A 23,786-nucleotide genomic window follows, 5' to 3' on the forward strand; every position below is an offset into this window, starting at 1 on the left:
CACTGACTGCGGCTTGTTCGGAGGGGATCTCCCTAGGGACTTGCGGCATATGGAGAACATCAGGCCGATCACCCTGGATGCTATATCACTCTATGCACAGGGTTCTCCCTTGGAGGACGAGGGTCACCCAGAGATTGCTGAAGAGTCACATTGCCTTAGCCTATCTCACACAGGTGAATCTGCGTCCGTAGACGATGGTACTGGCGATTCTGTTCCCAGTGATGTGTTTTCAAAGGTTTTGAGTGCGGCTAAGATTATGGGCCTTTCAATTCCAATCGAAACCCCTAGCTCATCCGAGGGAGTCTGGGCCGGCATCTCGCAGTCTCGCCCCTCAGTGACTATTCCTGCAGCCGAGGATTATTGTCAGATGGTATAAGGAGGGTCATGGAATAATCCTGGTAGCGCCCCTCAGTTTAATTCGGGGTGCGGGAGGGCTAGCCAAGGCACAGTACCCCCATTGAGTCCGGTTTGGGCGATATGCCGCCTGTAGAGAGGGAAATGGCAGCTTTAACCCCTCTAGGCCCAGATAAGGTGACCACTAATCCACACTGTCCTCGTAAGGAGTGCACGAAGACAGACCACTTGGTTGTAGGTCCTATAATGCAGCCGCCCCGCGCGGCGCGTGCAGGAAATGCACTCGCTCTCTTGTTAGCAGCGCTCAGAGAGGACCGCTAGTGCGGGTGATCAGGACACCAGAAACCTGATAGATGCGGCACTGTCCACACACTCTCAGCTTACTCGTGACATCGGGCGTCTCTGCGTACTCGAGAGAGCGTGCAGCGCACATTCAGTCGGCCTGCAGCGACGAGGCAGAGACCAACGGGCCAGCAGCACCATTCCAGGCTGCCTGGGGTCATCCAGAGCCCTGGATGCGTGGCAGGCGCCAGGGCTCAGGTGCACAAAGTTCGGGTGATGCTGCAGGAAGACTGCGACTGCAGCATCAAGGGTTTCAGCCCCGGCGTACAGCAAGAGGGGCTCCTCAAGGAGACGCCCCCCCCAAAGGTCCAGGGACCCAGGGGGCCTCTGCATAGGAGTGGTGGGGAAGCCGCCAAGGTTCACTCCCAAGCTACGCCTGGACAGCTGGGAGAAGGAAGTCTCAGACCCCTGGGTAGTGGCTACTGTTGCAAGGGGTTACAGAATTCAATTTCGGCGGCGGCCCCCACCTTTTTCCAGGGTCCAGATGACGTTTGTCAAGGACCCATTCCAGGCAAAAGTTCTGTCCGAGGAGATTGCAATCCTCCTTCAGAAGAACGTAATTGCGAAGGTAAGGCCCAGCGAACAGCAAGCTGGCTTTTATTCAACATATTTCCTTGCTCCCAAAAAGGATGGTGGGATACGTCCCATCCTGGACCTCCAGCGCCTAAATACCTACATAAAGGTTCTGCCGTTCAGAATGCTGCACACACGGCACATTCTAGAGTCGATAGAGCAAGGGGAACGGTTCACCACTATCGATCTAAAAGACGCGTACTTCCACGTCCCCATTTGTCGATCTGTCACCACTCCAGAGTGCAGGCTTAAAGATCCTGCCACACCTGGACGACTGGCTGGTCTGCGCTTCATCTCGCGAACAGGTCATGCAGCATACCGGGAGGGTCTTAGCTCATGTCCAATCCCTTGGTTTCAGGGTGAACTTAAAGAAAAGCAACCTCGAACCGAGGCAGGAAACAGTATTCTTGGGGCTTTGCCTGAACTCACTTGTGATGAAGGCGTCCCTTACCCCTCAGAGGGTTGCGAGAATCCTAACGGTCTTGCGTATCTTCCGACTGGGCAAACGCCTACAGTTGCTTCACTTTCAGAGACTGCTGGGGTTGATATCATTAGCAGTGTTGGTGATTCCGCTGGGCCTGCTCAGGGCTCGGCCCCTGCAGCGGTGGCTGAATGCGTTCAACCTCCATCCACGGAGGGACAGGCATGTGAAGCTCAGAGTGACTCAGTCATGTCAGAGAGCTCTGAGCCCATGGAGGGACCGCAAGTTGCTCACACAAGGTGTACCCTTGGGCAATCTGCCTTCAAGGAGGACTTTGGTGTTCACAGATGCCTCCAGGACAGGCTGGGGAGCAGTCTGGGAGGGCAGAATGGCGAGAGGTGTTTGGAAACCTCCATGGGACACCGAACACATCACGAGTGGCCGAAGCTTTTTTTTCTAAAAAATGTATAAAAAAAAGTCTGAAAAGTATTCGAAAAAAAAAGTCTGAAAAATGTTGGAAAAAAAAGTCTGAAAAATGTCCGGAAAACAAAAGTCCGAAAAATGTCAAGAAAAGTTTAAAAAATATATATAAAAAAAAAAGTCTGAAAAGTTTTCGAAAAAAAAAGTCTGAAAAATGTTTGAAAAAAAAAAGTCTGAAAAAAAAGTCTGAAAAGTATTTGAAAAAAAAATGTCTGAAAAAATTACAGAAGCAAAAGTATGAAAAATGTCTGAAAAATGGCTTAAAAAAATTTTATGTAAAAAAAAAAAGTCTGAAAAATGTCTTGACACAAAAGTCTGAAAAATGGCAAGAAAAGTCTGAAAATATGTATAAAAAAAAAAAGTCTGAAAAATATTCGAAAAAAGAAAAAGTCTGAAAAATGTCCAAAAAAAAGTCTGAAAATGTCTGAAACAAATGTTTGTTTGAAAAATACTGGAAAAAAAAACTGAAAAAAAGTTTGAAAAATGTCTGGAAAAAAAGGTTTGAAAAATGTCTGAGAAAAAAGTCTAAAAAAAGTTTGAGAAAATCAAGCAATGTCTGAAAAGGTAAAAAAAAAAAAAAAAAAAAAAAAAAAAAGTCTGAAAAATGTCCGAACACAAAAGTCTGAAAAATGTTAAGAAAAGTTTGAAAAATATATATATAAAAAAAAAAGTCTGAAAATTATTTGAAAAAAAAAAGTCTGAAAAAGTCCAGAAGCAAAAGTCTGAAAAATGTCTGAAAAAAGGTCTAAAAAATGTTATGTAAAAAAAAAAAAATCTGAAAAAGTCCAGAAGCAAAAGTCTGAAAGATGTCTTTAAAATATTTAAAAAATAAAATCTGAAAAATGTCCAGACACAAAAGTCTGAAAAATGTCCAGAAAAGTCTGAAAATTATATATATATATATATATATATAAAAAAATGTCTGAAAAATATATAAAAAAAAAGTCTGAAAACTGTCCAGAAGCAAAAGTCTGAAAAATGTCCAGAAGCAAAAGTCTGAAAAATGTCTGAAAAAAGGTCTAAAAAATGTTATGTAAAAAAAAAAAGTCTTAAAAATGTCAAAAGTCTGAAAATATATATAAAAAAAAGTCTGAAAAAATATCCGTAAAAAAAAAGGTTTGAAAAATGTCTGAAAAAAATGTCTAAAAAAAGTTTGAAAAATGTTGGAAAAGAAAAGTCTAAACAATGTCTGAAAAAGGTAAGGTAAGGTTAGAGTCTTTCACTCTGACTCCCAGAGTGTCTTGGAGAAAGCTCTGAACAGTCTCTGCGTACTCGAGAGAGCGTGCAGCGCACATTCAGTCGGCCTGCAGCGACGAGGCAGAGACCAACGGGCCAGCAGCACCAATTCCAGGCTGCCTGGGGTCATCCAGAGCCCTGGATGCGTGGCAGGCGCCAGGGCTCAGGTGCACAAAGTTCGGGTGATGCTGCAGGAAGACTGCGACTGCAGCATCAAGGGTTTCAGCCCCGGCGTACAGCAAGAGGGGCTCCTCAAAGGAGACGCCCCCCCAAAGGTCCAGGGACCCAGGGGGCCTCTGCATAGGAGTGGTGGGGAAGCCGCCAAGGTTCACTCCCAGCTACGCCTGGACAGCTGGGAGAAGGAAGTCTCAGACCCCTGGGTAGTGGCTACTGTTGCAAGGGGTTACAGAATTCAATTTCGGCGGCGGCCCCCACCTTTTTCCAGGGTCCAGATGACGTTTGTCAAGGACCCATTCCAGGCAAAAGTTCTGTCCGAGGAGATTGCAATCCTCCTTCAGAAGAACGTAATTGCGAAGGTAAGGCCCAGCGAACAGCAAGCTGGCTTTTATTCAACATATTTCCTTGCTCCCAAAAAGGATGGTGGGATACGTCCCATCCTGGACCTCCAGCGCCTAAATACCTACATAAAGGTTCTGCCGTTCAGAATGCTGCACACACGGCACATTCTAGAGTCGATAGAGCAAGGGGAACGGTTCACCACTATCGATCTAAAAGACGCGTACTTCCACGTCCCCATTTGTCGATCTGTCACCACTCCAGAGTGCAGGCTTAAAGATCCTGCCACACCTGGACGACTGGCTGGTCTGCGCTTCATCTCGCGAACAGGTCATGCAGCATACCGGGAGGGTCTTAGCTCATGTCCAATCCCTTGGTTTCAGGGTGAACTTAAAGAAAAGCAACCTCGAACCGAGGCAGGAAACAGTATTCTTGGGGCTTTGCCTGAACTCACTTGTGATGAAGGCGTCCCTTACCCCTCAGAGGGTTGCGAGAATCCTAACGGTCTTGCGTATCTTCCGACTGGGCAAACGCCTACAGTTGCTTCACTTTCAGAGACTGCTGGGGTTGATATCATTAGCAGTGTTGGTGATTCCGCTGGGCCTGCTCAGGGCTCGGCCCCTGCAGCGGTGGCTGAATGCGTTCAACCTCCATCCACGGAGGGACAGGCATGTGAAGCTCAGAGTGACTCAGTCATGTCAGAGAGCTCTGAGCCCATGGAGGGACCGCAAGTTGCTCACACAAGGTGTACCCTTGGGCAATCTGCCTTCAAGGAGGACTTTGGTGTTCACAGATGCCTCCAGGACAGGCTGGGGAGCAGTCTGGGAGGGCAGAATGGCGAGAGGTGTTTGGAAACCTCCATGGGACACCGAACACATCACGAGTGGCCGAAGCTTTTTTTTCTAAAAAATGTATAAAAAAAAGTCTGAAAAGTATTCTAAAAAAAAAAGTCTGAAAAATGTTGGAAAAAAAAGTCTGAAAAATGTCCGGAAAACAAAAGTCCGAAAAATGTCAAGAAAAGTTTAAAAAATATATATAAAAAAAAAAAGTCTGAAAAGTTTTCGAAAAAAAAAGTCTGAAAAATGTTTGAAAAAAAAAAGTCTGAAAAAAAGTCTGAAAAGTATTTGAAAAAAAATGTCTGAAAAATGTCCAGAAGCAAAAGTCTGAAAAATGTCTGAAAAATGGCTTAAAAAATTGTATGTAAAAAAAAAAAGTCTGAAAAATGTCTTGACACAAAAGTCTGAAAAATGGCAAGAAAAGTCTGAAAATATGTATAAAAAAAAAAAGTCTGAAAAATATTCGAAAAAAGAAAAAGTCTGAAAAATGTCCAAAAAAAAGTCTGAAAATGTCTGAAACAAATGTTTGTTTGAAAAATACTGGAAAAAAAAACTGAAAAAAAGTTTGAAAAATGTCTGGAAAAAAAGGTTTGAAAAATGTCTGAGAAAAAAGTCTAAAAAAAGTTTGAGAAAATCAAGCAATGTCTGAAAAGGTAAAAAAAAAAAAAAAAAAAAAAAAAAATTCTGAAAAATGTCCGAACACAAAATTCTGAAAAATGTTAAGAAAAGTTTGAAAAATATATATATATAAAAAAAAAGTCTGAAAATTATTTGAAAAAAAAAGTCTGAAAAAGTCCAGAAGCAAAAGTCTGAAAAATGTCTGAAAAAAGGTCTAAAAAATGTTATGTAAAAAAAAAAATCTGAAAAAGTCCAGAAGCAAAAGTCTGAAAGATGTCTTTAAAATATTTAAAAAATAAAATCTGAAAAATGTCCAGACACAAAAGTCTGAAAAATGTCCAGAAAAGTCTGAAAATTATATATATATATATATATATATAAAAAAATGTCTGAAAAATATATAAAAAAAAAGTCTGAAAAACTGTCCAGAAGCAAAAGTCTGAAAAATGTCCAGAAGCAAAAGTCTGAAAAATGTCTGAAAAAAGGTCTAAAAAATGTTATGTAAAAAAAAAAGTCTTAAAAAATGTCAAAAGTCTGAAATATATATAAAAAAAGTCTGAAAAAATATCCGTAAAAAAAAAAAGGTTTGAAAAATGTCTGAACAAAAAATTTCTAAAAAAAGTTTGAAAAATGTTGGAAAAGAAAAGTCTAAACAATGTCTGAAAAGGTAAGGTAAGGTTAGAGTCTTTCACTCTGACTCCCAGAGTGTCTTGGAGAAAGCTCTGAACAGTCTCTGCGTACTCGAGAGAGCGTGCAGCGCACATTCAGTCGGCCTGCAGCGACGAGGCAGAGACCAACGGGCCAGCAGCACCAATTCCAGGCTGCCTGGGGTCATCCAGAGCCCTGGTCAAGGACCCAGTCCAAAGGCAAAAGTTCTGTGGGGTTATTTATTTAAACAGTCGCGCGCCGATGAAAAAAGCCCGTTGAGTGTTATAGCTCACCCGGTAGAGCGGGCGCTCTTACCGCGGTAGGCCGGGGTTCGAATCCACCTTTCGGCATATTTCATTTAGCCAAGGATTTTGCCTTGCATTCCCCTTGTGTTTAAAAGGGCGTTTTCATTTCCCCCTTAAACCTCTGTGCGCAGTAGGTGGGATTGGTTATTTGTTCCCCCTTGTACGTCCGCGTACAGGAAAGGGGTGATTTTAGTTCTTATGAGCAGTATTTTTGTTTATACCTTTGAGCCAGCGAGTGCATATATCCCCATTGACTACTGGGGGCAGGTGGATACTCAGTCTCAAATCCTGGCCGCCATTCGTGGTCTGGCAGACAGGGTGAGTAGAATGGAGGCTCAGAGAGCAGCTCCACTGACTGCGGCTTGTTCGGAGGGGATCTCCCCTAGGGACTTGCCGGCATATGGAGAACATCAGGCCGATCACCCTTAATTCGGGGTGCGGGAGGCTAGCCAAGGCACAGTACCCCCATGAGTCCGGTTTGGGCGATATGCCGCCTGTAGAGAGGGAAATGGCAGCTTTAAACCCCTCTAGGCCCAGATAAGGTGACCACTAATCCACACTGTCCTCGTAAGGAGTGCAAGAAGACAGACCACTTGGTTTGTAGGTCCTATAATGCAGCCGCCCGCGCGGCGCGTGCAGGAAATGCACTCGCTCTCTTGTTAGCAGCGCTCAGAAGGACCGCTAGTGCGGGTGATCAGGACACCAGAAACCTGATAGATGCGGCACTGTCCACACACTCTCAGCTTACTCGTGACATCGGTTCCGCTATGTCGTCAGCCATGATGGCCCGCAGACAGATCTTGGCTAGCTCAGACAACCCTCCCCGAGAACATCAGGAAGGAGCTCAGCAACATGCCGGTGGTACCGGGTAGAGTCTTTCACTCTGACTCCCAGAGTGTCTTGGAGAAAGCTGAACAGTCTCTGCGTGATGCGTGGCAGGCGCCAGGGCTCAGGTGCACAAAGTTCGGGTGATGCTGCAGGAAGACTGCGACTGCAGCATCAAGGGTTTCAGCCCCGGCGTACAGCAAGAGGGGCTCCTCAAAGGAGACGCCCCCCCAAAGGTCCAGGGACCCAGGGGGCCTCTGCATAGGAGTGGTGGGGAAGCCGCCAAGGTTCACTCCCAGCTACGCCTGGACAGCTGGGAGAAGGAAGTCTCAGACCCCTGGGTAGTGGCTACTGTTGCAAGGGGTTACAGAATTCAATTTCGGCGGCGGCCCCCACCTTTTTCCAGGGTCCAGATGACGTTTGTCAAGGACCCATTCCAGGCAAAAGTTCTGTCCGAGGAGATTGCAATCCTCCTTCAGAAGAACGTAATTGCGAAGGTAAGGCCCAGCGAACAGCAAGCTGGCTTTTATTCAACATAGTTCCTTGCTCCCAAAAAGGATGGTGGGATACGTCCCATCCTGGACCTCCAGCGCCTAAATACCTACATAAAGGTTCTGCCGTTCAGAATGCTGCACACACGGCACATTCTAGAGTCGATAGAGCAAGGGGAACGGTTCACCACTATCGATCTAAAAGACGCGTACTTCCACGTCCCCATTTGTCGATCTGTCACCACTCCAGAGTGCAGGCTTAAAGATCCTGCCACACCTGGACGACTGGCTGGTCTGCGCTTCATCTCGCGAACAGGTCATGCAGCATACCGGGAGGGTCTTAGCTCATGTCCAATCCCTTGGTTTCAGGGTGAACTTAAAGAAAAGCAACCTCGAACCGAGGCAGGAAACAGTATTCTTGGGGCTTTGCCTGAACTCACTTGTGATGAAGGCGTCCCTTACCCCTCAGAGGGTTGCGAGAATCCTAACGGTCTTGCGTATCTTCCGACTGGGCAAACGCCTACAGTTGCTTCACTTTCAGAGACTGCTGGGGTTGATATCATTAGCAGTGTTGGTGATTCCGCTGGGCCTGCTCAGGGCTCGGCCCCTGCAGCGGTGGCTGAATGCGTTCAACCTCCATCCACGGAGGGACAGGCATGTGAAGCTCAGAGTGACTCAGTCATGTCAGAGAGCTCTGAGCCCATGGAGGGACCGCAAGTTGCTCACACAAGGTGTACCCTTGGGCAATCTGCCTTCAAGGAGGACTTTGGTGTTCACAGATGCCTCCAGGACAGGCTGGGGAGCAGTCTGGGAGGGCAGAATGGCGAGAGGTGTTTGGAAACCTCCATGGGACACCGAACACATCACGAGTGGCCGAAGCTTTTTTTTTCTAAAAAATGTATAAAAAAAAGTCTGAAAAGTATTCGAAAAAAAAAATTCTGAAAAATGTTGGAAAAAAAAGTCTGAAAAATGTCCGGAAAACAAAAGTCCGAAAAATGTCAAGAAAAGTTTAAAAAATATATATAAAAAAAAAAGTCTGAAAAGTTTTCGAAAAAAAAAGTCTGAAAAATGTTTGAAAAAAAAAAGTCTGAAAAAAAAGTCTGAAAAGTATTTGAAAAAAAATGTCTGAAAAATGTCCAGAAGCAAAAGTCTGAAAAATGTCTGAAAAATGGCTTAAAAAATTGTATGTAAAAAAAAAAAGTCTGAAAAATGTCTTGACACAAAAGTCTGAAAAATGGCAAGAAAAGTCTGAAAATATGTATAAAAAAAAAAAGTCTGAAAAATATTCGAAAAAAGAAAAAGTCTGAAAAATGTCCAAAAAAAAGTCTGAAAATGTCTGAAACAAATGTTTGTTTGAAAAATACTGGAAAAAAAACTGAAAAAAAGTTTGAAAAATGTCTGGAAAAAAAGGTTTGAAAAATGTCTGAGAAAAAAGTCTAAAAAAAGTTTGAGAAAATCAAGCAATGTCTGAAAAGGTAAAAAAAAAAAAAAAAAGTCTGAAAAATGTCCGAACACAAAAGTCTGAAAAATGTTAAGAAAAGTTTGAAAAATATATATATAAAAAAAAAAGTCTGAAAATTATTTGAAAAAAAAAGTCTGAAAAAGTCCAGAAGCAAAAGTCTGAAAAATGTCTGAAAAAAGGTCTAAAAAATGTTATGTAAAAAAAAAAATCTGAAAAAGTCCAGAAGCAAAAGTCTGAAAGATGTCTTTAAAATATTTAAAAAATAAAATCTGAAAAATGTCCAGACACAAAAGTCTTAAAAATGTCCATAAAAGTCTGAAAATTATATATATATATATATATATATAAAAAAATGTCTGAAAAATATATAAAAAAAAAAGTCTGAAAACTGTCCAGAAGCAAAAGTCTGAAAAATGTCCAGAAGCAAAAGTCTGAAAAATGTCTGAAAAAAGGTCTAAAAAATGTTATGTAAAAAAAAAAAGTCTTAAAAAATGTCAAAAGTCTGAAAATATATATAAAAAAAAGTCTGAAAAAATATCCGTAAAAAAAAAAGGTTTGAAAAATGTCTGAAAAAAATGTCTAAAAAAAGTTTGAAAAATGTTGGAAAAGAAAAGTCTAAACAATGTCTGAAAAAGGTAAGGTAAGGTTAGAGTCTTTCACTCTGACTCCCAGAGTGTCTTGGAGAAAGCTCTGAACAGTCTCTGCGTACTCGAGAGAGCGTGCAGCGCACATTCAGTCGGCCTGCAGCGACGAGGCAGAGACCAACGGGCCAGCAGCACCAATTCCAGGCTGCCTGGGGTCATCCAGAGCCCTGGATGCGTGGCAGGCGCCAGGGCTCAGGTGCACAAAGTTCGGGTGATGCTGCAGGAAGACTGCGACTGCAGCATCAAGGGTTTCAGCCCCGGCGTACAGCAAGAGGGGCTCCTCAAAGGAGACGCCCCCCCAAAGGTCCAGGGACCCAGGGGGCCTCTGCATAGGAGTGGTGGGGAAGCCGCCAAGGTTCACTCCCAGCTACGCCTGGACAGCTGGGAGAAGGAAGTCTCAGACCCCTGGGTAGTGGCTACTGTTGCAAGGGGTTACAGAATTCAATTTCGGCGGCGGCCCCCACCTTTTTCCAGGGTCCAGATGACGTTTGTCAAGGACCCATTCCAGGCAAAAGTTCTGTCCGAGGAGATTGCAATCCTCCTTCAGAAGAACGTAATTGCGAAGGTAAGGCCCAGCGAACAGCAAGCTGGCTTTTATTCAACATATTTCCTTGCTCCCAAAAAGGATGGTGGGATACGTCCCATCCTGGACCTCCAGCGCCTAAATACCTACATAAAGGTTCTGCCGTTCAGAATGCTGCACACACGGCACATTCTAGAGTCGATAGAGCAAGGGGAACGGTTCACCACTATCGATCTAAAAGACGCGTACTTCCACGTCCCCATTTGTCGATCTGTCACCACTCCAGAGTGCAGGCTTAAAGATCCTGCCACACCTGGACGACTGGCTGGTCTGCGCTTCATCTCGCGAACAGGTCATGCAGCATACCGGGAGGGTCTTAGCTCATGTCCAATCCCTTGGTTTCAGGGTGAACTTAAAGAAAAGCAACCTCGAACCGAGGCAGGAAACAGTATTCTTGGGGCTTTGCCTGAACTCACTTGTGATGAAGGCGTCCCTTACCCCTCAGAGGGTTGCGAGAATCCTAACGGTCTTGCGTATCTTCCGACTGGGCAAACGCCTACAGTTGCTTCACTTTCAGAGACTGCTGGGGTTGATATCATTAGCAGTGTTGGTGATTCCGCTGGGCCTGCTCAGGGCTCGGCCCCTGCAGCGGTGGCTGAATGCGTTCAACCTCCATCCACGGAGGGACAGGCATGTGAAGCTCAGAGTGACTCAGTCATGTCAGAGAGCTCTGAGCCCATGGAGGGACCGCAAGTTGCTCACACAAGGTGTACCCTTGGGCAATCTGCCTTCAAGGAGGACTTTGGTGTTCACAGATGCCTCCAGGACAGGCTGGGGAGCAGTCTGGGAGGGCAGAATGGCGAGAGGTGTTTGGAAACCTCCATGGGACACCGAACACATCACGAGTGGCCGAAGCTTTTTTTTCTAAAAAATGTATAAAAAAAAGTCTGAAAAGTATTCGAAAAAAAAAAGTCTGAAAAATGTTGGAAAAAAAAGTCTGAAAAATGTCCGGAAAACAAAAGTCCGAAAAATGTCAAGAAAAGTTTAAAAAATATATATAAAAAAAAAAGTCTGAAAAGTTTTCGAAAAAAAAAGTCTGAAAAATGTTTGAAAAAAAAAAGTCTGAAAAAAAAGTCTGAAAAGTATTTGAAAAAAAATGTCTGAAAAATGTCCAGAAGCAAAAGTCTGAAAAATGTCTGAAAAATGGCTTAAAAAATTGTATGTAAAAAAAAAAAGTCTGAAAAATGTCTTGACACAAAAGTCTGAAAAATGGCAAGAAAAGTCTGAAAATATGTATAAAAAAAAAAAGTCTGAAAAATATTCGAAAAAAGAAAAAGTCTGAAAAATGTCCAAAAAAAAGTCTGAAAATGTCTGAAACAAATGTTTGTTTGAAAAATACTGGAAAAAAAACTGAAAAAAAGTTTGAAAAATGTCTGGAAAAAAAGGTTTGAAAAATGTCTGAAAAAAAAGTCTAAAAAAAGTTTGAGAAAATCAAGCAATGTCTGAAAAGGTAAAAAAAAAAAAAAAAAAAAAAAAAAAAGTCTGAAAAATGTCCGAACACAAAAGTCTGAAAAATGTTAAGAAAAGTTTGAAAAATATATATATAAAAAAAAAAGTCTGAAAATTATTTGAAAAAAAAAGTCTGAAAAAGTCCAGAAGCAAAAGTCTGAAAAATGTCTGAAAAAAGGTCTAAAAAATGTTATGTAAAAAAAAAAAATCTGAAAAAGTCCAGAAGCAAAAGTCTGAAAGATGTCTTTAAAATATTTAAAAAATAAAATCTGAAAAATGTCCAGACACAAAAGTCTGAAAAATGTCCAGAAAAGTCTGAAAATTATATATATATATATATATATATAAAAAAATGTCTGAAAAATATATAAAAAAAAAAGTCTGAAAACTGTCCAGAAGCAAAAGTCTGAAAAATGTCCAGAAGCAAAAGTCTGAAAAATGTCTGAAAAAAGGTCTAAAAAATGTTATGTAAAAAAAAAAAAGTCTTAAAAAATGTCAAAAGTCTGAAAATATATATAAAAAAAAGTCTGAAAAAATATCCGTAAAAAAAAAAGGTTTGAAAAATGTCTGAAAAAAATGTCTAAAAAAAGTTTGAAAAATGTTGGAAAAGAAAAGTCTAAACAATGTCTGAAAAAGGTAAGGTAAGGTTAGAGTCTTTCACTCTGACTCCCAGAGTGTCTTGGAGAAAGCTCTGAACAGTCTCTGCGTACTCGAGAGAGCGTGCAGCGCACATTCAGTCGGCCTGCAGCGACGAGGCAGAGACCAACGGGCCAGCAGCACCAATTCCAGGCTGCCTGGGGTCATCCAGAGCCCTGGATGCGTGGCAGGCGCCAGGGCTCAGGTGCACAAAGTTCGGGTGATGCTGCAGGAAGACTGCGACTGCAGCATCAAGGGTTTCAGCCCCGGCGTACAGCAAGAGGGGCTCCTCAAAGGAGACGCCCCCCCAAAGGTCCAGGGACCCAGGGGGCCTCTGCATAGGAGTGGTGGGGAAGCCGCCAAGGTTCACTCCCAGCTACGCCTGGACAGCTGGGAGAAGGAAGTCTCAGACCCCTGGGTAGTGGCTACTGTTGCAAGGGGTTACAGAATTCAATTTCGGCGGCGGCCCCCACCTTTTTCCAGGGTCCAGATGACGTTTGTCAAGGACCCATTCCAGGCAAAAGTTCTGTCCGAGGAGATTGCAATCCTCCTTCAGAAGAACGTAATTGCGAAGGTAAGGCCCAGCGAACAGCAAGCTGGCTTTTATTCAACATATTTCCTTGCTCCCAAAAAGGATGGTGGGATACGTCCCATCCTGGACCTCCAGCGCCTAAATACCTACATAAAGGTTCTGCCGTTCAGAATGCTGCACACACGGCACATTCTAGAGTCGATAGAGCAAGGGGAACGGTTCACCACTATCGATCTAAAAGACGCGTACTTCCACGTCCCCATTTGTCGATCTGTCACCACTCCAGAGTGCAGGCTTAAAGATCCTGCCACACCTGGACGACTGGCTGGTCTGCGCTTCATCTCGCGAACAGGTCATGCAGCATACCGGGAGGGTCTTAGCTCATGTCCAATCCCTTGGTTTCAGGGTGAACTTAAAGAAAAGCAACCTCGAACCGAGGCAGGAAACAGTATTCTTGGGGCTTTGCCTGAACTCACTTGTGATGAAGGCGTCCCTTACCCCTCAGAGGGTTGCGAGAATCCTAACGGTCTTGCGTATCTTCCGACTGGGCAAACGCCTACAGTTGCTTCACTTTCAGAGACTGCTGGGGTTGATATCATTAGCAGTGTTGGTGATTCCGCTGGGCCTGCTCAGGGCTCGGCCCCTGCAGCGGTGGCTGAATGCGTTCAACCTCCATCCACGGAGGGACAGGCATGTGAAGCTCAGAGTGACTCAGTCATGTCAGAGAGCTCTGAGCCCATGGAGGGACCGCAAGTTGCTCACACAAGGTGTACCCTTGGGCAATCTGCCTTCAAGGAGGACTTTGGTGTTCACAGATGCCTCCAGGACAGGCTGGGGAGCAGTCTGGGAGGGCAGAATGGCGAGAGGTGTTTGGAAACCTCCATGGGACACCGAACACATCACGAGTGGCCGAAGCTTTTTTTTCTAAAAAATGTATAAAAAAAAGTCTGAAAAGTATTCGAAAAAAAAAAGTCTGAAAAATGTTGGAAAAAAAAGTCTGAAAAATGTCCGGAAAACAAAAGTCCGAAAAATGTCAAGAAAATTTTAAAAAATATATATAAAAAAAAAAGTCTGAAAAGTTTTCGAAAAAAAAAGTCTGAAAAATGTTTGAAAAAAAAAAGTCTGAAAAAAAAGTCTGAAAAGTATTTGAAAAAAAATGTCTGAAAAATGTCCAGAAGCAAAAGTCTGAAAAATGTCTGAAAAATGGCTTAAAAAATTGTATGTAAAAAAAAAAAGTCTGAAAAATGTCTTGACACAAAAGTCTGAAAAATGGCAAGAAAAGTCTGAAAATATGTATAAAAAAAAAAAGTCTGAAAAATATTCGAAAAAAGAAAAAGTCTGAAAAATGTCCAAAAAAAAGTCTGAAAATGTCTGAAACAAATGTTTGTTTGAAAAATACTGGAAAAAAAACTGAAAAAAAGTTTGAAAAATGTCTGGAAAAAAAGGTTTGAAAAATGTCTGAGAAAAAAGTCTAAAAAAAGTTTGAGAAAATCAAGCAATGTCTGAAAAGGTAAAATAAAAAAAAAAATACTGAAAAAAGTCCGAACACAAAAGTCTGAAAAATGTTAAGAAAAGTTTGAAAAATATATATATATAAAAAAAAAGTCTGAAAATTATTTGAAAAAAAAAGTCTGAAAAAGTCCAGAAGCAAAAGTCTGAAAAATGTCTGAAAAAAGGTCTAAAAAATGTTATGTAAAAAAAAAAAATCTGAAAAAGTCCAGAAGCAAAAGTCTGAAAGATGTCTTTAAAATATTTAAAAAATAAAATCTGAAAAATGTCCAGACACAAAAGTCTGAAAAATGTCCAGAAAAGTCTGAAAATTATATATATATATATATATATATAAAAAAATGTCTGAAAAATATATAAAAAAAAAAGTCTGAAAACTGTCCAGAAGCAAAAGTCTGAAAAATGTCCAGAAGCAAAAGTCTGAAAAATGTCTGAAAAAAGGTCTAAAAAATGTTATGTAAAAAAAAAAAGTCTTAAAAAATGTCAAAAGTCTGAAAATATATATAAAAAAAAGTCTGAAAAAATATCCGTAAAAAAAAAAGGTTTGAAAAATGTCTGAACAAAAAATTTCTAAAAAAAGTTTGAAAAATGTTGGAAAAGAAAAGTCTAAACAATGTCTGAAAAAGGTAAGGTAAGGTTAGAGTCTTTCACTCTGACTCCCAGAGTGTCTTGGAGAAAGCTCTGAACAGTCTCTGCGTACTCGAGAGAGCGTGCAGCGCACATTCAGTCGGCCTGCAGCGACGAGGCAGAGACCAACGGGCCAGCAGCACCAATTCCAGGCTGCCTGGGGTCATCCAGAGCCCTGGTCAAGGACCCAGTCCAAAGGCAAAAGTTCTGTGGTGTTATTTATTTAAACAGTCGCGCGCCGATGAAAAAAGCCCGTTGAGTGTTATAGCTCACCCGGTAGAGCGGGCGCTCTTACCGCGGTAGGCCGGGGTTCGAATCCACCTTTCGGCATATTTCATTTAGCCAAGGATTTTGCCTTGCATTCCCCTTGTGTTTAAAAGGGCGTTTTCATTTCCCCCTTAAACCTCTGTGCGCAGTAGGTGGGATTGGTTATTTGTTCCCCCTTGTACGTCCGCGTACAGGAAAGGGGTGATTTTAGTTCTTATGAGCAGTATTTTTGTTTATACCTTTGAGCCAGCGAGTGCATATATCCCCATTGACTACTGGGGGCAGGTGGATACTCAGTCTCAAATCCTGGCCGCCATTCGTGGTCTGGCAGACAGGGTGAGTAGAATGGAGGCTCAGAGAGCAGCTCCACTGACTGCGGCTTGTTCGGAGGGGATCTCCCCTAGGGACTTGCCGGCATATGGAGAACATCAGGCCGATCACCCTGATGCGTGGCAGGCGCCAGGGCTCAGGTGCACAAAGTTCGGGTGATGCTGCAGGAAGACTGCGACTGCAGCATCAAGGGTTTCAGCCCCGGCGTACAGCAAGAGGGGCTCCTCAAAGGAGACGCCCCCCCAAAGGTCCAGGGACCCAGGGGGCCTCTGCATAGGAGTGGTGGGGAAGCCGCCAAGGTTCACTCCCAGCTACGCCTGGACAGCTGGGAGAAGGAAGTCTCAGACCCCTGGGTAGTGGCTACTGTTGCAAGGGGTTACAGAATTCAATTTCGGCGGCGGCCCCCACCTTTTTCCAGGGTCCAGATGACGTTTGTCAAGGACCCATTCCAGGCAAAAGTTCTGTCCGAGGAGATTGCAATCCTCCTTCAGAAGAACGTAATTGCGAAGGTAAGGCCCAGCGAACAGCAAGCTGGCTTTTATTCAACATATTTCCTTGCTCCCAAAAAGGATGGTGGGATACGTCCCATCCTGGACCTCCAGCGCCTAAATACCTACATAAAGGTTCTGCCGTTCAGAATGCTGCACACACGGCACATTCTAGAGTCGATAGAGCAAGGGGAACGGTTCACCACTATCGATCTAAAAGACGCGTACTTCCACGTCCCCATTTGTCGATCTGTCACCACTCCAGAGTGCAGGCTTAAAGATCCTGCCACACCTGGACGACTGGCTGGTCTGCGCTTCATCTCGCGAACAGGTCATGCAGCATACCGGGAGGGTCTTAGCTCATGTCCAATCCCTTGGTTTCAGGGTGAACTTAAAGAAAAGCAACCTCGAACCGAGGCAGGAAACAGTATTCTTGGGGCTTTGCCTGAACTCACTTGTGATGAAGGCGTCCCTTACCCCTCAGAGGGTTGCGAGAATCCTAACGGTCTTGCGTATCTTCCGACTGGGCAAACGCCTACAGTTGCTTCACTTTCAGAGACTGCTGGGGTTGATATCATTAGCAGTGTTGGTGATTCCGCTGGGCCTGCTCAGGGCTCGGCCCCTGCAGCGGTGGCTGAATGCGTTCAACCTCCATCCACGGAGGGACAGGCATGTGAAGCTCAGAGTGACTCAGTCATGTCAGAGAGCTCTGAGCCCATGGAGGGACCGCAAGTTGCTCACACAAGGTGTACCCTTGGGCAATCTGCCTTCAAGGAGGACTTTGGTGTTCACAGATGCCTCCAGGACAGGCTGGGGAGCAGTCTGGGAGGGCAGAATGGCGAGAGGTGTTTGGAAACCTCCATGGGACACCGAACACATCACGAGTGGCCGAAGCTTTTTTTTCTAAAAAATGTATAAAAAAAAGTCTGAAAAGTATTCGAAAAAAAAAAGTCTGAAAAATGTTGGAAAAAAAAGTCTGAAAAATGTCCGGAAAACAAAAGTCCGAAAAATGTCAAGAAAAGTTTAAAAAATATATATAAAAAAAAAAGTCTGAAAAGTTTTCGAAAAAAAAAGTCTGAAAAATGTTTGAAAAAAAAAAGTCTGAAAAAAAAGTCTGAAAAGTATTTGAAAAAAAATGTCTGAAAAATGTCCAGAAGCAAAAGTCTGAAAAATGTCTGAAAAATGGCTTAAAAAATTGTATGTAAAAAAAAAAAGTCTGAAAAATGTCTTGACACAAAAGTCTGAAAAATGGCAAGAAAAGTCTGAAAATATGTATAAAAAAAAAAAGTCTGAAAAATATTCGAAAAAAGAAAAAGTCTGAAAAATGTCCAAAAAAAAGTCTGAAAATGTCTGAAACAAATGTTTGTTTGAAAAATACTGGAAAAAAAACTGAAAAAAAGTTTGAAAAATGTCTGGAAAAAAAGGTTTGAAAAATGTCTGAGAAAAAAGTCTAAAAAAAGTTTGAGAAAATCAAGCAATGTCTGAAAAGGTAAAAAAAAAAAAAAAAGTCTGAAAAATGTCCGAACACAAAAGTCTGAAAAATGTTAAGAAAAGTTTGAAAAATATATATATAAAAAAAAAAGTCTGAAAATTATTTGAAAAAAAAAGTCTGAAAAAGTCCAGAAGCAAAAGTCTGAAAAATGTCTGAAAAAAGGTCTAAAAAATGTTATGTAAAAAAAAAAAATCTGAAAAAGTCCAGAAGCAAAAGTCTGAAAGATGTCTTTAAAATATTTAAAAAATAAAATCTGAAAAATGTCCAGACACAAAAGTCTGAAAAATGTCCAGAAAAGTCTGAAAATTATATATATATATATATATATATATAAAAAAATGTCTGAAAAATATATAAAAAAAAAGTCTGAAAACTGTCCAGAAGCAAAAGTCTGAAAAATGTCCAGAAGCAAAAGTCTGAAAAATGTCTGAAAAAAGGTCTAAAAAATGTTATGTAAAAAAAAAGTCTTAAAAAATGTCAAAAGTCTGAAAATATATATAAAAAAAAGTCTGAAAAAATATCCGTAAAAAAAAAAGGTTTGAAAAATGTCTGAAAAAAATGTCTAAAAAAAGTTTGAAAAATGTTGGAAAAGAAAAGTCTAAACAATGTCTGAAAAAGGTAAAAAAAAAAAAAAAAAAGTCTGAAAAATGTCTGACACAAAAGTCTGAAAAATGTCAAGAAAAGTCTGAAGATTATATATATATATATATATAAAAAAAGTCTGAAAAATGTCCAGAAGCAAAAGTCTGAAAAATGTCTGAAAAAAGGTCTAAAAGATGTTATGTAAAAAAAAAAGGTCTATAGCATGTTAGGTATGTTAGGAATGTTAGCTTAGTATAGTGCGTGATGAAAAAAGTCGTGTTAAAAAAAAAAAAAAAAAAAGTCAATAGTATAGCATGTTAGGTATGTTAGGAATGTTAGCCAAGTATAGTGCGTGATGAAAAGATTTCGTGATAAGTCAGGATGTTAGGTTAGGTTTTTTAAAAAAAAAAAATTTAAAAAAAAGTACGTCATGTAAAATGTCAGTTAGGAATGTTTGGAAAATGTAATAAAAAACAATGTATTTTCACTTTTTGGACATCAGTGTAATTTTGGATGTTAGCAGTGGACTTTTCACCATCATTTGAAAAGTAAATGGTTACGTCACAATATATAGTTTCAGTGCCTTGCTTTTGGCACACTTCAGCACAGTGGAAGCTTGAGAGTAAAACCAGGTCTTCTGGTTCAGGGCCAGTCTCCCAAATCACTGTACCAACCTGCTGTATGGAGTATAATCATTTGCATTGAACACAATTGTATGAATCATAAATCTTTAATAAATAAATAAAATTAAATGTTATCAGATCTCAACCCTGTTTAAGCTGCATTGAAAAGGTGAACTATCTGCTGCTCTTAAAGCTTCTGAGCTCAATATACAAAGTGAATCCTTTGGTTTATTTCCATTGCTTATTTCATTTTTCATTTCATTTCAAAATTTATTTCAAGCATGTAGAATACAAAAAAAAATAAGGAAAAAGAATGATCATACCAACAAGTGGACAGTCAGAAACAAGTAGTATTTATATACAATGAAAAGTAAATGATTGATGCCTTGATTTACATATTCGAAAAGGAGTGAGAAGAAGTATAAACTTATTTAATCCCACCCCTTCTCCATAAGTCAATTATTAATTATTAACCAGCTTCCTTATTGAGCCATACATATACTCTAATTACATTTTCCTGAATTTGTCTAACTATACTTTTTATTATTTATAATTATTGTAACTATAATTATTACCTTTAATCTGTGTCTTACAGAAATATAAATGAATTACTGATGTAATTATCCTTATCAAAATTTAAATTTGTTATCAATCCAGAATACCAAATCATTACTTATAATATGACTTTATCACAATACCAATTCATTACTGATATATTTATCTTAATCATATTGACTATTTGTTATCTTTTCTCCCAGTAGACCACTTACACACCAAAAACTGACAATTACCTGATATTTTTCAGGTGGAATTTCATTCATTCATTTCATTCTCACTGTAAGAGCCAAAACATGATGTATGATGTATGCTGGCATACAGAGGTTGTAGTGTAATTCACTTTTAGGAACACTAGGTGGCGCTGTGTTAATTGATTGACCCAGCCACGGGTATATAGGTAAGGAGGTGTGTTGTTGGCGTCAGGGTTTAGCCCGGAAGGGCAAAGGGTTTTGACCGCAGGGACGCTGAATTGTTTGCCGTGTTGTTATTGTTTACTCGTTGCTATGGTAACTGGACTTGCTTCTTTAATACCATATTAAGAATAAATGAACTGTTATTGTAAAACCAACGAGCGGACTCAGGATCACTTTTGTACAGCACAACAGACAACTAAAGGTACCATCTACAGCGAAAAGCGCGTCAGTCCAGGGCTAATCACCTCAGTAGCTACAGTTGTAGACTTTAGCTCCTACACTCACTGTGCAATATCATTTTCCACTGGTGCACTTTTGTTAATAGTTTGTTTATTGTCAATACTGTATATACTGCTCCTATTTTTATACTTCCTTCTATTTAAATGGTTCGTATTTTGTTACACTTTGTTTAGCTCTTCTTTTTTTTTACCGTGTTAGCTGATGCAACTTGTTTTTTCAAATAGTAAGAAGAAATAGTTAGCTTGTGTTAAGCTGCACATGGCAGGTGTTGGATAACGTTTCATTTCATTTCAAAATTTATTTCCAACATGTAGAATACAAAAAAAAGAAAGAAAAAAAGGATCATACCAACAAGTGGACAGTCAGAAACAAGTAGTATTTACATGCAATGAAAAGCATAAGAAAAATACATTTTCAAACACTTGATGCCTTGATTTACATATTCCAAAAGGAGTGAGAAGAAGTATAAACTTATTTAATCACACCCCTTCTCCATAAATCAATTATTAATCATTAACTTTAGTGATGTAAAATGTCATAGTTTAGTATAGTATTTAGTATGTCATCAAAATGTCATCAAAAAATGTATAGCATAGTACATCCGAAAAATGGCATTGTAAAAGTCATGAAAACTAGATTTATATAGTATGTCAAAAATGGCAATAGTGGGCGCCTGGCTAGCTCAGTTCGTACAGCGGGCGCCCATGTATGGCTAAGGCTGAGTCTTAGCCGCGGTCGACCCGGGTTCGAATCCGGACCTGTGGACCTTTGCCGCATCTCTCTCTCTCTGTTTCCCCTCATTCCATGACTCTTAGTCACCAAAAAAAAAAAAAGGTCTATAGCATGTTAGGTATGTTAGGAATGTTAGCTTAGTATAGTGCGTGATGAAAAAAGTCGTGTTAAAAAAAAAAAAAAAAAGTCAATAGTATAGCATGTTAGGTATGTTAGGAATGTTAGCCAAGATAGTGCGTGATGAAAAGATTTCGTGATAAGTCAGGATGTTAGGTTAGTTTTTTTAAAAAAAAAAAATTTAAAAAAAAGTACGTCATGTAAAATGTCAGTTAGGAATGTTAGGAAAATGTAATAAAAAACAATGTATTTTCACTTTTTGGACATCAGTGTAATTTTGGATGTTAGCAGTGGACTTTTCACCATCATTTGAAAAGTAAATGGTTATGTCACAATATATAGTTTCAGTGCCTTGCTTTTGGCACACTTCAGCACAGTGGAAGCTTGAGAGTAAAACCAGGTCTTCTGGTTCAGGGCCAGTCTCCCAAATCACTGTACCAACCTGCTGTATGGAGTATAATCATTTGCATTGAACACAATTGTATGAATCATAAATCTTTAATAAATAAATAAAATTAAATGTTATCAGATCTCAACCCTGTTTAAGCTGCATTGAAAAGGTGAACTATCTGCTGCTCTTAAAGCTTCTGAGCTCAATATACAAAGTGAATCCTTTGGTTTATTTCCATTGCTTATTTCATTTTTCATTTCATTTCAAAATTTATTTCAAGCATGTAGAATACAAAAAAAAAAAAAAAAAAATAAGGAAAAAGAATGATCATACCAACAAGTGGACAGTCAGAAACAAGTAGTATTTATATACAATGAAAAGTAAATTGTCAACATTTGATGCCTTGATTTACATATTCGAAAAGGAGTGAGAAGAAGTATAAAGTTATTTAATCCCACCCCTTTTCCATAAGTCAATTATTAATTATTAACCAGCTTCCTTATTGAGCCATACATATACTCTAATTGCATTTACAGGTTTGAAAAATGTCTGAAAAAAATGTCTAAAAAAAGTTTGAAAAATGTTGGAAAAGAAAAGTCTAAACAATGTCTGAAAAAGGTAAAAAAAAAAAAAAAAAGTCTGAAAAATGTCTGACACAAAAGTCTGAAAGATTTGAAAAAAAAGTCTGAAAAATGTTATTTAAAAAAAAAAGTCCAGAAGCAAACGTCTGAAAAATGTCTTGAAAATATTTGAAAAAAAAGTAAAAAAAAAAAATCTGAAAAATGTCCAGAAAAGTCTGAAAAATATATTTAAAAAAAAGTCTGAAAAATGTCCAAAACCAAAAGTCTGAAAAATGTCTGAAAAAAGTCTGAAAAATATATATTAAAAAAAAAAAAGTCTGAAAATTATTTGAAAAAAAAAGTCTGAAAAAGTCCAGAATCAAAAGTCTTAAAGATGTCTTTAAAATATTTGAAAAAAAAAAGTCTGAAAAATGTCCGGACACAAAAGTCTGAAAAATGTCAAGAAAAGTCTGAAAATTATATATATATATATATAAAAAAAAGTCTGAAAAGTATTCGAAAAAAAAACGTCTGAAAAATGTTGGAAAAAAAAGTCTGAAAAATGTTGGAAAAAAAAGTCTGAAAAATGTCCGGACACAAAAGTCTGAAAAATGTCAAGAAAAGTCTGAAAATTATATATATATATATATATAAAAAGTCTGAAAAGTATTCGAAAAAAAAAAGTCTGAAAAATGTCCAGAAGCAAAAGTCTGAAAAATGTCTGAAAAAAGGTCTAAAAAATGTTATGTAAAAAAAAAAAGTCTTAAAAAATGTCAAAAGTCTGAAAATATATATAAAAAAAAGTCTGAAAAAATATCCGTAAAAAAAAAAGGTTTGAAAAATGTCTGAAAAAAATGTCTAAAAAAAGTTTGAAAAATGTTGGAAAAGAAAAGTCTAAACAATGTCTGAAAAAGGTAAGGTAAGGTTAGAGTCTTTCACTCTGACTCCCAGAGTGTCTTGGAGAAAGCTCTGAACAGTCTCTGCGTACTCGAGAGAGCGTGCAGCGCACATTCAGTCGGCCTGCAGCGACGAGGCAGAGACCAACGGGCCAGCAGCACCAATTCCAGGCTGCCTGGGGTCATCCAGAGCCCTGGTCAAGGACCCAGTCCAAAGGCAAAAGTTCTGTGGTGTTATTTATTTAAACAGTCGCGCGCCGATGAAAAAAAGCCTGTTGAGTGTTATAGCTCACCCGGTAGAGCGGGCGCTCTTACCGCGGTAGGCCGGGGTTCGAATCCACCTTTCGGCATATTTCATTTAGCCAAGGATTTTGCCTTGCATTTCCCTTGTGTTTAAAAGGGCGTTTTCATTTCCCCCTTAAACCTCTGTGCGCAGTAGGTGGGATTGGTTATTTGTTCCCCCTTGTACGTCCGCGTACAGGAAAGGGGTGATTTTAGTTCTTATGAGCAGTATTTTTGTTTATACCTTTGAGCCAGCGAGTGCATATATCCCCATTGACTACTGGGGGCAGGTGGATACTCAGTCTCAAATCCTGGCCGCCATTCGTGGTCTGGCAGACAGGGTGAGTAGAATGGAGGCTCAGAGAGCAGCTCCACTGACTGCGGCTTGTTCGGAGGGGATCTCCCCTAGGGACTTGCCGGCATATGGAGAACATCAGGCCGATCACCCTGATGCTATATCACTCTATGCACAGGGTTCTCCCTTGGAGGACGAGGGTCACCCAGAGATTGCTGAAGAGTCACATTGCCTTAGCCTATCTCACACAGGTGAATCTGCGTCCGTAGACGATGGTACTGGCTATTCTGTTCCCAGTGATGTGTTTTCAAAGGTTTTGAGTGCGGCTAAGATTATGGGCCTTTCAATTCCAATCGAAACCCCTAGCTCATCGGAGGGAGTCTGGGCCGGCATCTCGCAGTCTCGCCCCTCAGTGACTATTCCTGCAGCCGAG

The 23,786-nt window shown here is 40.3% G+C and overlaps 1 long non-coding RNA gene across 1 annotated transcript in view; it reads left to right on the forward strand.

The window, feature by feature from the left end:
* LOC119500033 overlaps positions 1–18,546 on the forward strand; it is a 29,309-nt gene extending 10,763 nt beyond the window's left edge. Inside the window, exon 3 of the long non-coding RNA XR_005209503.1 lies at positions 18,477–18,546. This is a non-coding gene — a long non-coding RNA (uncharacterized LOC119500033). The remainder of the gene's footprint in view (positions 1–18,476) is intronic.
* Positions 18,547–23,786: the final 5,240 nt, after the last annotated feature.

This window comes from Sebastes umbrosus, chromosome 2 (assembly GCF_015220745.1).
Source record: "Sebastes umbrosus isolate fSebUmb1 chromosome 2, fSebUmb1.pri, whole genome shotgun sequence".
Lineage (NCBI taxonomy): Eukaryota > Metazoa > Chordata > Actinopteri > Perciformes > Sebastidae > Sebastes > Sebastes umbrosus.